This window comes from Myodes glareolus, chromosome 15 (genome assembly GCF_982192425.1).
Source record: "Myodes glareolus chromosome 15, mMyoGla1.1, whole genome shotgun sequence".
NCBI lineage: Eukaryota > Metazoa > Chordata > Mammalia > Rodentia > Cricetidae > Myodes > Myodes glareolus.
In genome coordinates, this window is record NC_142040.1 from 61,751,552 (window position 1) to 61,768,077 (window position 16,526).

Here is a 16,526-nt window from a genome sequence, read left to right on the forward strand (position 1 = left end):
AAAAATATACAGAATATCTCCTAATTTGTGGTGGAGACATTTCTACCGGTGTAGAAATCAGGATTGAAACCCTGATTCCTTGGGTGTTCATGCTCGCAGAGAAATTGCTCATAAATTTTCTGACCCCTTTATGTTATATATAAATCATATATCTGCTGGTTTAATAAACAAGTTAGGTTGTTTCATTATGTGAATGATTTAGCAGTGTGTCATTGCCCTTCTCTATATACTTTAACTGATCACAGTCGTGTGTTTTTTGTGACCCATGTCATATGAGAGATGGTGTGTTTGTGAATTTCTAAAGTCTTTTTATGCTGCAATTTAGCTTGGTTTAATCTGACAGTGGAAGATCTGTGTATTTCCTGAGGTTTCCTTGTAATTCTATGCTGCTGAATTTAATGAGGACAAATAAACTACAAATTGATAGCAAGTTGAGAAAATTATATGTCTCATATGTCAATATCAGATATGTACATTTGTGTGGTGACTAGTGAATATACCGACTATTTGATCATTTAAAATTTAGTAGAGAATTTTAGACATGAGATAGATCATTGATAGAGAAGAGGCACACTCCAATGTTTCATTGTAGAAGAGGTTATATTAAACCTAGAAATTAAATAAATTAGTAATAATTGAATTAGCAATTGAGATGAGTCTTAAAGGACACATAACACATAACTTCAATTGCTAAACATTATAAATAAATTTTAAGATATTTCAGGTAATAGAAATAGTGTGACTATCATTTTAAAATGAACGATAATGATGTACTTTGTCCTAGAATATTATTTAAAATTGTCTTACATTTGTTTATGCTGTGTAGCATCTGTTTAATGATGCAAAACTGTATTGCCTTATTTTATGTTGCATTTTTAACTCTCTGAAGCTGTGTAACTTTGCCTGTCTAAAATACCTGATTGGTTTAACAAAGAGCTGAATGGCCAATTGCAAGGCAGAAGAAAGAATAAGCAGTGCTGGCCAGCAGACAGAAAAATAAGTAAGAGGAGAAATTTGGAGATGGATCAAGGAGTGAGAAAAGAAGGGATCAGCAACCCAGCCACAAAGACAGACACAGAATATCAAGAAAGAAAAGATATGCAGAAATAGAGAAAGGTAAAATTGCAAAGACAAAAGTAGATGTGATAATTTAAATTAAGAAAAGCCCTCTAGAAACAAGTCAAGCTAAAGCTGGCCATTATTGAGTAAGAATAAACCTCCTTGTGACTTATTTGAGAACTGGTTGTCAGGCCTTCCAAAGAATAAGAGCCAAAATACCAAAGAATAAGAGCAAAAAAAAAAAAAAAAACAAACTGCACTGTTTCAACTGGGCATTCTATCTGACATAAAATGATTCAAACAGTATGTGTATTGTCTTTAGAATATTATTATTTCTCTAATGCAAGTTCATATGCCACACAAAAATAGATATAAGTATGGAAAGGGAATATTCACTAATGGGTCTTAAAAGACACTAACAAATTTTAAGAAGGGACATATGAAAATTGTATTCCTAAAAAAATATTACTTTGATTAAAATTATGGAGATAGAGACAGAGACACACATTGGAGCACTGGCCTTAGCTTCCAAGGTCCAAATGAGGATCAGAAGGAGGGAAAACATGAGCAAGGAAGTCAGGATCACGAGGGGTGCGTCCACCCACTGAGACGGTGGGACTGATCTAATGGGAGCTCACCAAGGCCAGCTGGACTGGGAGTGATGGAGCACGTGATTAAACTGGACACTCTTAATGTGGCTGGCAATGAAGGCTGACTGAGAAGCCAAGGACAACGGCACTGGGTTTTGATTCTATTGCATGGACTGACTTTGTGGGAGCCTGGTATGTTTGGATGCTCACTTTTATAGACCTGGATGGAGGGGGGAAGACCTCGGACTTCCCACGGGGCAGGGAAACCTGACTGCTCTTAGGACTAGAGAGGGAGAGGAAGGTGGGGAGGGGAGGGAAAAGGGAGGCGGGAGGAGGTGAAAATTTTTAATAAGTGAATAAATAAATTAAAAAAATAAAAGTGTAAGGAAAGAAAGGACACTAACAAAATCTGTAATGCAATAGAGATGCATGGGGCCTAAGCAGCAGCAGATCTAAGACAGAGCGAGAACAGGACACTGAACATCAGCCTATCAGATGAAGCCCTTGATGCCTGACATCTGGGAAATAAGCTGGGAGCGAAAAGACCAAGAGGGAAAGAGAAAACTAAGCCATTGTAGGGAAAAAGTTGCTTTCCTTAGCGGTGTGCAAAGAATGAGTTTTTGATCGACTCTGTCACACATTAATTGCCACTGTAACATTCAGAAGATGACAGACGGAAGATATCAACTGGGAAGTAGAGAATGGGGAAATTACAAAGCCATGAAAGTACCCATGGAAAGAATATTTAAATTTTTACATATATGCATTGGCATTTCCATAAAAAAAATTCAGAGGTTGTGATAGTATCACTTAGGTAGTCTTCAAAAGGAAGAAGAAAAATGAATCCAAGAAAGAGGTTTCAAGAAGAGAATTATGAATATGAATTTTAAGGGCAGAAGGAGTTGTCTTCAGTATTGCAGAAAACCCTTGACGGATTTTCTGCAACCCTGAAAAATAATGAGAGATCCTAAAGTGCACAGCAGCTGGTAAAGTTGATTAGCTATACTCACTACTTCTCCTAGACTTGTGCAATAAAAAGGGGTTGGATTAAAGTAAATTCTGCAACTGGGAAATTATCAGTACAATCGTTTTGGGAAAAGCCTGTACAGGTTTATAGGGTAACGAGTGGAGAGCAATAATTATAGATTCTGTAGGTAGTGATTTAACAATCTGTATTTCCTTTAGTAAGTTTTAAGTCATGTTGCTAAAATAATTTTAAAGTGAGCACGAAGGAATCTCATGGGCCATTTCACTAGAAGTTAAGAAGGGAGTAAAAGGTGGTTAGTTATCAATCTTGACAGCTGCTGAGAAGTGTAATATAGGTAAAAGGAATAAAGATATAGGAAAATATTTGTATCTTTTGATCAAAAAAGGTCAGAGTTAAGTTGGCAAGAAACCTGCAAAGTCATCAGGGGGTTTCTTTGGAGAGAATGAGAACGTCCAGTAAGCATGCTTAGGGGTTGGGTTAATTTGTGAGGTGGTATAAAGTGGAAACACATAAAGCTATCATTTCAGGAAGGAAAAGAGGTTAGCAGTGGTTTGTAATTAAGTGCATAGAGGGGAGTGTTTCTGGGGATTTAAGTGTATTGTCTCATTAAAGTAAAAATGATTACTCCAACCATTTTAACATGACTCTAAGTCTTTCAACTGTACTTAGAACTGATCCTCTGGCAAGGAATTGGGCAGATCCAGATGGAGTATTTCTTAAGAGATAGTACAATAGCTTACGAAATCTTGGACAACTTAAAATGTGAAGTCTCTATTCGGGTCTTGAGGTAGAACTCTGATTTAATAATTCTGGCCAAGAGAAACTAGATTTCCATTAAGAGGACTGAACAAAGTCATGATACCTCCACCTGCCACCCTTTCAGGTTACTGTAGTGGGGCCCTTTAAGTTCTTGCTAGCATAGGAACATTAGGTGTAGCCGAAAGGTGGCTACACTTTTGAGAGGGATCCAACCACACTATCTTCCAGATTGTTATTGCTTATCTAGCTTAGGTACCCCCAAAGTGCCAAAAATTAAAGAAAGAATTTTGTCTGTGCTGTGGTAGAGAAGTTGAGGAGAAAATCTATGTAAAATAAGACACAAATACAAGAAATGAAGCAACTCAAGTGATTTTAGAGTAAGAACTTGTGAAATTAAGATAGTCTATGTGAGATGTGCTTATTTGGTGCATTGATGATAACTCCAGCTCCAGAGCTTCTCTTGAAGGCACAGAGAAAAATCTAAATTTCAGAAATAACACAGATAGAATGTAGAAGAACTTGACTTATGATGTGTGCTTAGTAGAAATTACAGTGTCTGAAGTAATAAATAGTTCTACAAGGTAAGCTTAAATACACCAGAATAATAGTAGCAAGCATACACACCTTAGTTATAGTAAAAAGAAAAACAGTTCAATTTTACATAAATAGTTGATGATCTGAATTAATTAGCCATCAATGACAAGATGGACACTGTGTTTATTCAGGCTGAACTTCAGGTTATTAATATATAACCTAAGGTTCACCACCACTTATATAATGGGCTAAAGGATTTATACCTATAATCATTATGTAATAATTATGTATGTAATGCTTATGCAATAGTATATCACAGACTGGCTATTTTTCTTGTCATGGTCAATCAGCAGAGGAAATCAGAAGTTCCTGGTAAGGGTGATGGTAGAAAAAGGCACACGGCTCCGGATTTATTTCAGGAATGAACAACTTTCTTTTTATTTTTTTACTGCTGCTAATATACTGTTTATCTAGCTTCTAGGGACAGCATTGCAAGCAGAGCTTAAACAAACAGTATCTTTTAGCACCCTATCGAGGTCTTCCTTTCAGCACTTTCTGGCCCTTGCATCCTTTATTGTCCTGGAGAGCATTCCTTCAAGGCTTTCTCCTGTGCCTGCAGTTTTCTTTGGTCACAGGGTCATACCTGGGTCAGAGCTGGAAGTTGAAAAAGCAAGGGATGGTTATTTGTATCCCAACAACTTTCACATGGTCCTCTCTCCCAGACAGCTCCCTGTTGAATTTTAGTGTATAAGACAATTGATATCAGGGATAATTTCAGGGGTCTTAATATTCTCATCAATGTTTTAGTCTCCTTGCTGTAGTTGTGACACACTGTAATTAAAAGCAGTTTGGGGTAAGAAAAATAAAACTGCAGTGTAGAAAACTGAGCAGGAAGTCAAGCAGAGGTTTGGAGTGGGAGCTGTCAGGGATTGCTTCTTGCTTCCTTACAGGTTCATGCTTAGCAACCTTTCTTATCTGCCTAGGACCACCTGCCTACAGAATAATGCTTCACACAGTGAACTGGGGACTTCCTACATCAAACTAATACTGCACACAGCCCCCATGCACACCGACAAGCCAATCTACTTTAGTCAGTATTCCAATATGAACTGTCCTTCTTGGGTTACTTTGGACTCTTAAGTTGGCAATTAAGGACACTATTATCTCTTATCAACTTTATACATAAACCTATCACTGAAGTCACAAGTACTCATTCTTTGTCTCCTTGATCATCTGTTGTGGTATGTGTGTATCATAATATATATCTTTGAAAATTCTACAGTCTTTAAAAATCCCAACACTGGTAGACAGAAGATAAGTTCTGGATTGGTAATGAAGAGTAGGGATCCTATCAGCAGCAAATATGTACCTCATATCAGGCAAAAGAAAGTTATTGAAGTGAATTTTGATTTTTTTTGTCAAAGAAAATGCTAAATGATAAGATGGGAGTGTTAAATTTAGTTTTAAGATTATGCCATGTCATAAGATCATACACATGTCAGCCAATTCATGATACTCTAGTACTGTGTTTCAGCCTTTATATTTTAGTGTATCACTTAAAATTCTTTAAGATATTTAAATTATAATTTTATGCAGCTTTGTGGTTATATGATTTTGAGAATATATATTATTATTATTACTTTATAAATATTCCTGTAATATGGTAAAATCACTGAGAAGTGTCTTTGGATTTTTATACCCAAAAATGGAACCAACAAACAAAAAGGATTGGGTTGCACTTCTAAGTAACTCCATCGTTGAAGGAAATCAAAGCATAAACCAAAACAGTAACCTAGAAAGGAAAATACGGAAGAATATTGCTTATTGGCTCATGCTTAATCTACTCACATGGTTAATTTACCTTTTTATAAAACCCAGAATCACCAGTTGAGTGACGGTACCAACCATTTTGGGCTGAGTCAAGACAATTTCTCACAGAAATGCCATCTTATCTGGGCAATCCCTCAATTGAGAGCTCACACACATACACTTTTTAAAAGTGTATTTAATTGTTTTCAGCCAAGTCATGGTCTTTCCTCCCTCCTTTCCTCCCAGTCCCTCCCCTGCAACACCATCTTTTCCATCCCCCACTTGAGTCATCAGCTCTTTGTGCTCAGGAAAAGGAAAGTCTTCCATGGATATCAACAAAACAAGGCCTATCAAGTTTCACTAAGGCGAAGGACTTCCCCAAGTACTGGGCAGGGCAAGGTGACCCTGTAGGAGGAGCAGGGTTACAAAAGCCAGTAATAGCGTCTGAGCCAGTCTCTGATCCCACTGCTAGGAATCCCACAAGAGAACCAAGCTCCACAACTCTTACCTATATGCAGAGTTTCTAGGGTGGCTGTAGGATATGATCAACTGGAAGTTAAAGTTAATAGAACAATAAGGGACTTGAGTAAATATCAGCATAAGTGTTCCTTATAACTAATAGAAAATGTTGCTCTTCCAACATTAATTCCTCGATAACTTCTTGTCAGTGTGTATAGTTCTGTGATGTGCTTAGGCATCATAGAAATAACTCTACTACTGGAAAAAAAATCCACTGTGGTTTTGTCAAGCTCCCTTGCTTAGAGTTCAATAATACATGTACCCTTCAAATTAGGCTGGAAATACCATTTTTTAATTTTATTTATTTATCTATTTATTTATTTATTTATCCCTTGTGTCTGCCTCCTAAATGCTAAGATTATATATTAGTTCACCTGGTGTTGAGGATTGAACCATAGTTCTGTATATGCAAGCCAAGCATCTATTTTACTGATATACATCCTCTGACTTAAATGTATTTCTTTATATAGATAAAGTTTCCCTGGACTGTAGACACAACTAGACATTTGTGTATTAGCAAATTGAATCTTTCTCACAATATAATGACAACGGAGTCATGATGACAAACTATATTGTTCACACAACTGAAGATATTTATTATAAATTTTTAAGTTTACTTAGGTAATCAATACTGATATTGGAAGAGAGAGTCTACATCTCAGAGCTTATCATTCTAATATTTAATGTTTGTATTTACTCATGAAGATTTCTATCAGTTTACTGTTGTATAGAACATCAGCATTCTTAATTTGTCTGGTGGTTGATTGAAGGTATACATTACATATCTAGTCTATAGATTTTATTTAATCCTAACAAAAACTATATTCTGAAAATATGGTTCTCTTATTTATTTTTTAGTCATTACATTAAAATTAAACATTAGTTTTTATATACTCAACATTAGACTTACTATAAGACAAAATGGATATGTTTATATGATCTTAGATGAAAGAATGAGAAGTAATAAATGCCTGTGGTTAAAAATGCAACTAATATATTTATAAGATAAATCTCATTCAATAACAATGTGATAAAATATTAATCTCCATAGGGAATATTTTCTTTCCTCATTTAATTGATCAATAGGTATCAAACATAGCTAAAATTCAAAACTCAAACAGAGAATATGTATGAAAAATCCCATATGAATTTTTCTTCCTCTCAAGTGTAAATTACCATAAACATATTAGGGATAATAACATAGCAATGCCTCATATGGGGGATGAAATATACCACCCCATTTCTCACATTAGTCACCTGCCAAGATAAAGTACTACCATTTACAAATAATTTTCTCTGGAAAAATATGAAGGAAGAAGAAAAGCACGTGAGATTGATTGCTTATTACCAGAAGAATCTGATGAAGCTCAAGTCATCTAAGTAGCAGACAACAAAATAGTATATGGAATAACTACATATAATGTAATAAATAATTCAAACTAAGTGATATATACCTCTTTACACCTGTAGTAAAATAAATCTATTTTTATTTAGATTATTAATATTATGATAATATTAATCATAAAATAATTATGATTATTTTAACCTAATTATCCCTCCTTGCCAGATATCTCATTATATTAAATATAAGTTATACATATATGCATATGATGTGGGAGGTGATATATACTGTGAACATGCTTTATTGCCATTGGTTGATAAAGAAGCTGCCTTCGGGCAATGACTTAACAGCCAAGCTGAAAGAGATATATTGAGAGAGTAAGCAGAATCAGGTAGAAGCCATACAGCCGCCTGCAGGAGACAGATGCCTTCGCCGGAGCCCACCAAAATTTTGCCGGTAGGCCACCACCTCATGGTGATGCACAGATTATTGGAGATGGTTTAGTTTAGGATATAAGAGCTAGCTAGAAATACACTTAAGCTCTTTGCCAAATAGTATTGCAAATAATATAGTTTCTGTGTGCTTATTGATGAACTGGGCAAGACAGAAACCTCTGCCAACATGCATATATTATAACCATATGGTCTTTCTAAAATATTAATCTCAGCATTCATGATGCAGTGACCACTTTGTAATTGTAGTTTGCTTTTACTTCCCAATTTTAACTGAATTCCAAATGTGCTGAGCGCCTTAACACTCGTGCAGAGTCTCTTTCTTTCCTTATACTTTATATTTCTTTTTCTGCCTTAAGACAATTTGAAAATGTGATAAGGTCTCTGCATTATTCACAGATTTTTTAAATGCTCTGCAATAATGCTTTAAAATTAAGATTATTTCACAATGCTTATAATGCACACAGACCATCTCCCCTTCTATCTTCTCCCAATTTATTATGAACCCTGTCCATTCTACATGGTCTCCACATTTTTCTTTTCATTTTTATGTCTATTCTTTTTTCTCTATGACCTACTGAGTTTAACCAGTGCCAACCGTGTGGCTATGAATTTAGAACTATTCACTGGAGTCTGGTAGGTTCTGTGGTAGGTACATAATTAAATGTAATGCTTCCCACATCCTTGAATCTATCAGTAACTGAAAGTTCAGCTATCATAGAGAGGGTCCAGTGAGACCCAAACTGCGCAATGGCTATTGAATTGGGGCTCATCTTCTGTGGGGCTGATATAGGTAGCAGTAGTTGCTGTGAACTAGATATTACAAGAGCTAAACAGATACTAGGGAATGGAATTTTACAGCCCTTTGCCTTATCTCTTGGCCCTTATAACCTTTCTGCTCACTGTTTGGCAATGTTTTCTGAGTCTCAGAAACAATGGCTTAACGATTAGTGGAAATGACTTGTTTAGAACTGAGCCCACAGTCAACTGCTATTCTTTGCATTCTGGGCAGCCATGTGTGTCTGCACTCACCACTATTCTTCTCAGAATTCTTGGATTAATGCTTGGGGCAGTTTTGATTTGTTTTGTTTGTTTTTTGTTCATTTGTTTTTGTGTGAGTGACAAACTGAGTGACAAACTTCCATTAACATATTTACACCTTCTAAGTCTCCCCAAACAGTGGCTCTACCTGAGGACACATTTTCAAATAACCCAGCCTATGGAGGACGGTACTCATACAAACAACCACAGGCCTGAAACTCACCAGGTAGTCAATGATGTCAGGCCAGAGAACTCCATTTACTAACCAATTTCTGATTCTCTAATACTGAAATTGCAGGCATGTACTGCCATGTCTGATTTTATACATGGATCTAGGAATTAAATAATATATTTTTGGTTATAAGGCAATTATTTTACTTACTAAGCACTCTCCCCAGCTCTACCCAGTCACATTTTTACTGAAAACATTTGTATCTTAGTATTGAATTGAACTCAAACCCTCTCTTATTTATTTATTGATTATCTTATACTTTTATTATTTCATTATGTGACAGCTGGTAGAAAATGTTATTGATTAGTCATTAAGAAAAAAAATGTATTTTGTGAAGTTGATGAATTCTATGGTGACCATATTTTCTCCACTTTTATTACTCTAAAAGATAAAGACAGTTATTTGATTTTATTTGTGAAACAAACTTTAATAAATTAATATATAAAATTAAAATATATTATTAATCATCATAACAATCACAATAAATTATTTTCATATTTATCAACAAATTGAGTATGGATTATGAAGAAAAATGTTCATTGTGTTGGTAGTCAATAAAGAATAATTCAACTTCTAAAAACAGGGGAAATCTTTTTATTATTATGGTAATTAATAATGATTTGCATATTAACTGAGAATTTACTATTAGAGCTAGAGATGTAAATTCACAAAAAATTCACAATCAACAGTATATTAAATATTTTGTTTAATATATGCTAAATATATATAATTTCTTTTGTGTGTGACCAATGACTAAGACAAAAGAGAGGCCTAAACCAAGAGGTGTGTGTTCTCCCACAATTCTTAAAGTCAAAAGTCTGGAAGGTAAACCTGGGGACGTAAACCTGTGTTAGAGGGTTTGCCTTCTCAATTCCCTGCATGATCAAAACAAACACATACAAAAGAAAACAAATAAACAAATATGCCTTTAATATCCGAAAAGCAGAGTGTGGAGACTCATGGCTCTAATCTCAGAATGAAGTGAACTATATTTGTAAGTACCAGCCTGTGCTTGCTACAACTATAGAGACTTTCATAAATTAATTGATTGAACAGCCTTTTGGAAATGTAAAATCAGTGTCATATATATCACCGTAGGAAGCTGGGGATACTCAATGACTAAAGATAAAATGATTTCCATGTATAAAAAATTGGAATTAAGATAAACATGAAAGAATGATTCAATATTTGTTACTAAAGTTACATTTGTTGCAATCTATCAGAAGCTGTGACCATTCTACCACCATAACATGCTTATAAAATAGTAAATTCTGATGTTCAAGAGTTATTACATTGTCTCCTGGGTCCCTATGAACTTCCTGTCTCACACTGGCAAATTTTACTAGAAGAGAATGTATAATTCATAAACATTGAAGGGACTTTCACGTTCTGTGTGTGCTTCTCTTCTAGTTCAGTTACCCGACTGGCCCATTTTCTGCGGATTTTAATCAAGTTGGAACTCAACAGAAGCCTGGAGTATTAAAAGGATGGTTGCCATTTTAAAGGTATGTGAAATGTTTTATCAAGAATATGTGCCTTGCAGCTCAAAACAAATGCTTCAAAGAACAAATTCAATATAACACATTAAAATATTTATTTTTTCCTAAATTGGAATATTACAAATTTTGTATATTTATAAAAGGTTATTCTGGATTATAAAATCATGAAGCAGATGTAATCATTTCTCTTTTCAAGGACTTTATTGAGCTTTCCTCAGACATTTTAAATTTAAACCTGGTGGGTTTTTTCTCTTAATAAAAACCAAAACTAAAACCAAGAAAGAATAGATTTCCTTTTCTACCCCTTGTTTTTTGATACTGTTTCTATCCTTTCATAGTTTGGCTCAGTCACATGTTCTTATGTCTCACTTTGATAGGAAACATCTGAAGGAGTTTGTGCTTGACCTTAAGTGTCTTCTGGCCATTCGAAGTTCATCTGTTGTGAATTCTCTGTTCAGTTCAGTACCCCATTTTTGAATTGGGTTAATTAGAGTTTTAGTGTCTAGTTTCTTGAGTTCTTTGTATATTTTGGAGATCAGACCTTTGTCTGATAAGGGGTTGGTGAAGATCTTCTCCCAGTCAGAAGGCAGCCTTTTTGTCTTACTGACAGTGTCGTTTGCTTTACAGAAGCTTCTCAGTTTCAGTAGGTCCCATTTATTCATTGATTCTCTTATTGTCTGTGCTACTGGGGTCTTACTTAGGAAGTGGCCTCCTGTGCCTATATCTTGTAGACTACTTCCCACTTTCTCTTCTATCAGGTTCAATGTGGAAAGATTAATGTTGATGTCTTTAATCCATTTGGACTTGATTTTTGTGCATGGTGATAGATATGGATCTACTTTCATTCTTCTACAGGTTGACATCCAGTTATGCCAGCACCATTTGTTAAAGATGCTTTCTTTCTTCCATTGTATACCTTTAGCACCCTTGTCGAAAATTAGGTGTTCATAGGTTTGTGGGTTAATATCCGGGTCTTCTTTTCGATTCCATGGGTCGACTTCTCTGTTCTTATGCCAATGCCAAGCTGTTTTCAATACTGTAGCTCTGTAATAGAGTTTGAAGTCAGGGATGGTAATGCCTCCAGAAGTTCCTTTATTGTTTAAGATTGTTTTGGCTATCGTGGGTTTTTTATTTTGCCATATAAACTTGATTATTGTTCTCTCAAGGTCTGTGAAGAAGTTTCATGGAATTTTGATGGGGATTGCATTGAATCTATAGATTGCTTTTGGTAGAATTGGCATTTTTACTATGTTGATTCCCCCAATCCAGGAGCAGGGGAGGTCTTTCCATTTTCTGGTATCCTGCTCAATTTCTGTATTTTGTCAATTATATTTTAATAAAACGCTGATTGGCCAGGCAGGCAGTATAGGCGGGAAAGTCAGACAGGAAGTAGAGGTGGAGCAAAGATACTGGGAGTATTCTGGAAAAACAGGAAGCTCCCTCTGCCACTCCTTCGTAGACCACCGAAGATACAGGATGTAACCTGCCCAGCTGAGAAAGGTACTGAGCCGTGTGGCTAATGTAGATAAGTATAATGCGGTAACAAAAGTTGTAAGAGCTAGTAAGTAGCCTGACCTAATGGGCCAATCAGTTTATAATCTTAAAAAAAAAACTGTACATGCATCTTTGTTCACTAAATGTAATATGTGTGCATTGTTGTTATTGCTATAGGTATTTATATATGCCTTTGTAATACTTGTACATATCAGGAAATCTGTTAATTTTTAGAAAACATTATTTATAATGTCCTCTTTTAAATTGATATCCATCATATCTACTATAGTACGTCTAGGTAACTTTTCTGAAATACTTTGTAATTTTGTCACATTTTTTCTCTTTATTTTTTTGAATTGTATCTCCAAAGATTATTTAAAGGTTTACTTTCTTTAAAATCTCCACTAATTAAAGAGTTCATATAATTTGAAAAAAAAAAACATCTGGAGGAGTTTTTATACAAGGAGACAGGAAGTAATACACTTTCTCTTATTTATTATTTTTGTTTTTATTATGGCTCAGCCAGGTTCAGTTGCTGTTTTTGCTGACAACTCCAAGCTGCTTTTCCTGGTGGATGACAGGAATGTGCACCCTGATATTTAAACTCTCAATTAACCTTCATGGACAGAGCAATTAAACTGCTTCTGTGAAACTTTCTATCTGGTAATGATAGACACTATTCTTAAGATGCAGTCAAAACAGCCTTGGTATTCTCTGTTCCTGATCAGTGATCAATTAAGAGTGACCATTACAGTAGAATCTCAGAAGAAAAAGGTTAAAGAGGTTAGGCAGGCAAGGCATTAGACTCATTTTAGGGATCTTACTATGGTATTTGTAAAAATTCTTTATGCATGTCTATATTTGATAAGTATAAAACTGATGACTTTGTTTTAAGTGAATAATTTGTGAGATTAAACATATTCAAATCATGGTGGACTTCAATCTAGTTCTATAATATTATCAAGTAGTTCCTACTGTCAATTGAGTAAAAATTCTGCAGTATTCTGATGAAATTTCCAAATGAAGTTTTAAATGAACTGGAGTGTTTTGTGTTTCTCTGTCTCCTTTGATCATATATTTTTCTGTTGATAATTATAACAAATATTTAAAATTTTTATTTAGGAAGTAGCTTGTCATGACTTTGAAAATTTGACTTTTGAAAGTCATTGCCAAGATTTCCTCTTAAAAATTCATGATTACTTCAACCTAGATATTTTATATCATATAAAATGAATTTGTTAAGGCTAAATCTTCTCAACTAACTAGTAATATTTACTTGTAGTGGTAAAGATTTCTCCCAAGGTCTCACAGATCTAGGCAAGTGTTTTATAACTGAACAGTATGCACAGACTCAATTAAAAATATGAATGTGTCTTTTTATCCCCATTTAAAGAAGAGAAATGCGATGTTATCAAGGGTCTTGTGTTTCATTCTGTGTTTAAAATGAATTTGTAACAAGTTGAGCCAAACATGATAAAAGACAAACATACAGATATCAAAATATTTAATGCTCATTAATGAGAATGCATTTTCCACTGTTTAAGATATTCAAAGAGAATATTTTGACAATGTTTTCTTAATATTTTCACAACATTCAAATATGGAAGCAGTACTGAGAGTAACCTACTTAAAATCAAATAATGAAATAATTTATAAAAATAATAAAGTTATAGGTATATAAATAGTCTTTATTAGTATGAATGTTGTATTTATACTATTTTAGTTTCAAATATCAAAGGTTCTGAAGCCCATTGAAGTTCGATTATTTCTTATAATAATTACTGAAGAACAGGAGGAATCTTAACTTCTGTAACATGTTTCAAAACTCACTAAATAATTGTTCCTAGGAGTTCTTGGCTATGTATATTGTCATCTTATAGGCAACCATATTTATTGTAGATCATAATAAAAATGGGAAATAGGAAAAATTTGCCTATTAAATTTTAAACCATTTAGATATTTATCATATTAATTGGATATTATGTATGAGAATATTTGACTTAGGAGTTATGCTTGGATGCTCTGTTATGCAGAAGACAATATTTTGTTGTTGCTATTCCTTTTTTGGATGTAGAAAGAAATGCCTAAATGGGGTTGTGGATATGGGGTAGTAGGGGGGAGCAGGTTACTAAGATAATTGTTTGGCAGTATAGTTTTACATATAGGTTTCTGATATTTTAGAGATCCATTTTAATTTTGTTTCTGTTCATCCCACACACATTTTAAAGGAAATCGCTTGTACTTGTTTGGTAGTTAAGATGTCTATTTTTCTGAAGGCATATTTATATTTATGAAACTTTACCTAAATAAAATTATTTGAGATTGAAGCATATTTTTGTATTTTAATGATGAGGAAACAAACATTAGGAGAAAGTAATGTTTTCAAAATGAACTCTTGACAGTAAGAGAAATAACCAGATATGGTGACTATCATTAGAGAGAAAAAAATAAGTCTTCAGAGGATTGGTTTGACTGACAGGTCCTGATCCTCAAGAAACACCAGCTCTGGGCTCCTGATGAGGTGAAACACATGAGCTGATGGAGACAGAGAAAGCAGCAGGCCTGCTCAGCTGGAGTTGGAAGAAAATTTCTGCTTTCAATGCCTACAGAACCCTGCAGAACTGACAACTGGGTCTCACAAAATAATTCACAGAACCTTAATTTTCAATGTAATTTTTTAAGGAGCAAATAGAGATCAACTGGCAAATGGTTAGTACAGCCTCTTCAGACAGAATTCTTTTGGGGGTTGCAATTAACAGAAGTAAAGAAAATAAATGGAGAGAGATTGTCAAAGGTTAATAACTTTAGACATGCCTTATTAGGATTTTACAATGATCTTGTCATTGGGATTTATGATTTGTCCTCCCCCTGCATTAACTAGTACAGAAAAGAAAAGGGAATACAGAATCAACTGATTATTTCAAGCTGACCTCTGTCAGAGTTTTTATTCAAAAGAAAGATGCTCCCATTCTTTACCAAGAGTCCACATTCCCAGAACTGCTAGAGGAAGTTCACTGTGAGAAATATCAGCAGGGGAACATTCTACAATGATTCTCCCGCTGTACACAAATTTTCTTCTCTATTTATTTGTTCATTTTTTAATTTTAAGTATTCTAGGACACACTGTGACATTAAAATATACACGACTGACCAACCAAGGGTCATTTGCATGGATTTTACTCCATGGAACATATTTCAATTGCTTCTAAATATCACTGTCCTATGCATGCCTTAAGATACTATCCTTTCAATAAAGATAAAAGAGAGGAATAAAAAATGTAGTCTTTGCTTTTCTGATATTATTAAAATTGCCCTTCTCATATATTATGCAGCTTTAATATTATATATCAAATCTCTGTACAAGACATAGTTCTATCATTCTGGATAGCTAGCATTCCCTCAGTACAGAAGCAGTGAGTATAGAGACTCTTTGTTCTAATAAAAAAAATACTGCAGGCAAGATGAAGAGAATGCTCGGTTATGGTCTATGGAACAACAATCCATAATTTACTTTGCAGATGTCTGTGTAATTTAAGCAGCAGGCAGAACAACTGCACAGTTGTATCTGCTCTAGGGAAAGGATATCAAGAGACTCATAAATCATGGTGAGGATTAAAAGCAATGAACATTCATCTTCTTAACCCTGTAATGCAATATGGAGAAGCCAAGTATCACAACACACAGAGCAGCACTTTTTGTGCAGGGAGAGAAGGTGTCAGAGTTGTTATGCCTCCTCTCAATTAGCATTGACCTCCTGATTTGCAAGTCAGCAGAACATGATTTTAAAGTTGATTAAAAAGAGACCTCCTACATACTAAATTAAATTGAATGAGTAACAAAGAACATTTCTGGTAAACCTATCTAAACCATAGAGAAATGTTAATAATTTGTTAGATAGAATACATTTCTTCCAAGACATTATACAGAAAATGACCTTAAAGCTACCTAGTCCTCATAGATCCTTATGTTTGAATGACAGGATATTTTTAAATAGTGAGATTTCACAAGCAAACTTTAACTCAGGAGTATTCCAAGGATGGTGATTCAGGCAGCTGCTCCTCTCTTATAACATTTAGTAAATAAATGATCTGTTACTAATTGTTTATATTTGAAAAATTATTCTAATCAAACGTCTGTGGATGCAAATGAGTAATTCCTACACAGAGGAGAAGTTTTACTTTATTCTGAGGGTAAAAACCTTAATCAAA

The 16,526-nt window shown here is 34.5% G+C and overlaps 1 protein-coding gene across 1 annotated transcript in view; it reads left to right on the forward strand.

Moving 5' to 3' along the window:
* The window catches only part of Cdh12 (cadherin 12), a 911,264-nt gene that overhangs the window by 301,269 nt on the left and 593,469 nt on the right, over window positions 1-16,526 (forward strand). Inside the window, exon 2 of the mRNA XM_085676604.2 lies at window positions 10,736-10,830. The gene's annotated coding sequence lies outside the window, so the exon portion shown is untranslated. The remainder of the gene's footprint in view (window positions 1-10,735; window positions 10,831-16,526) is intronic.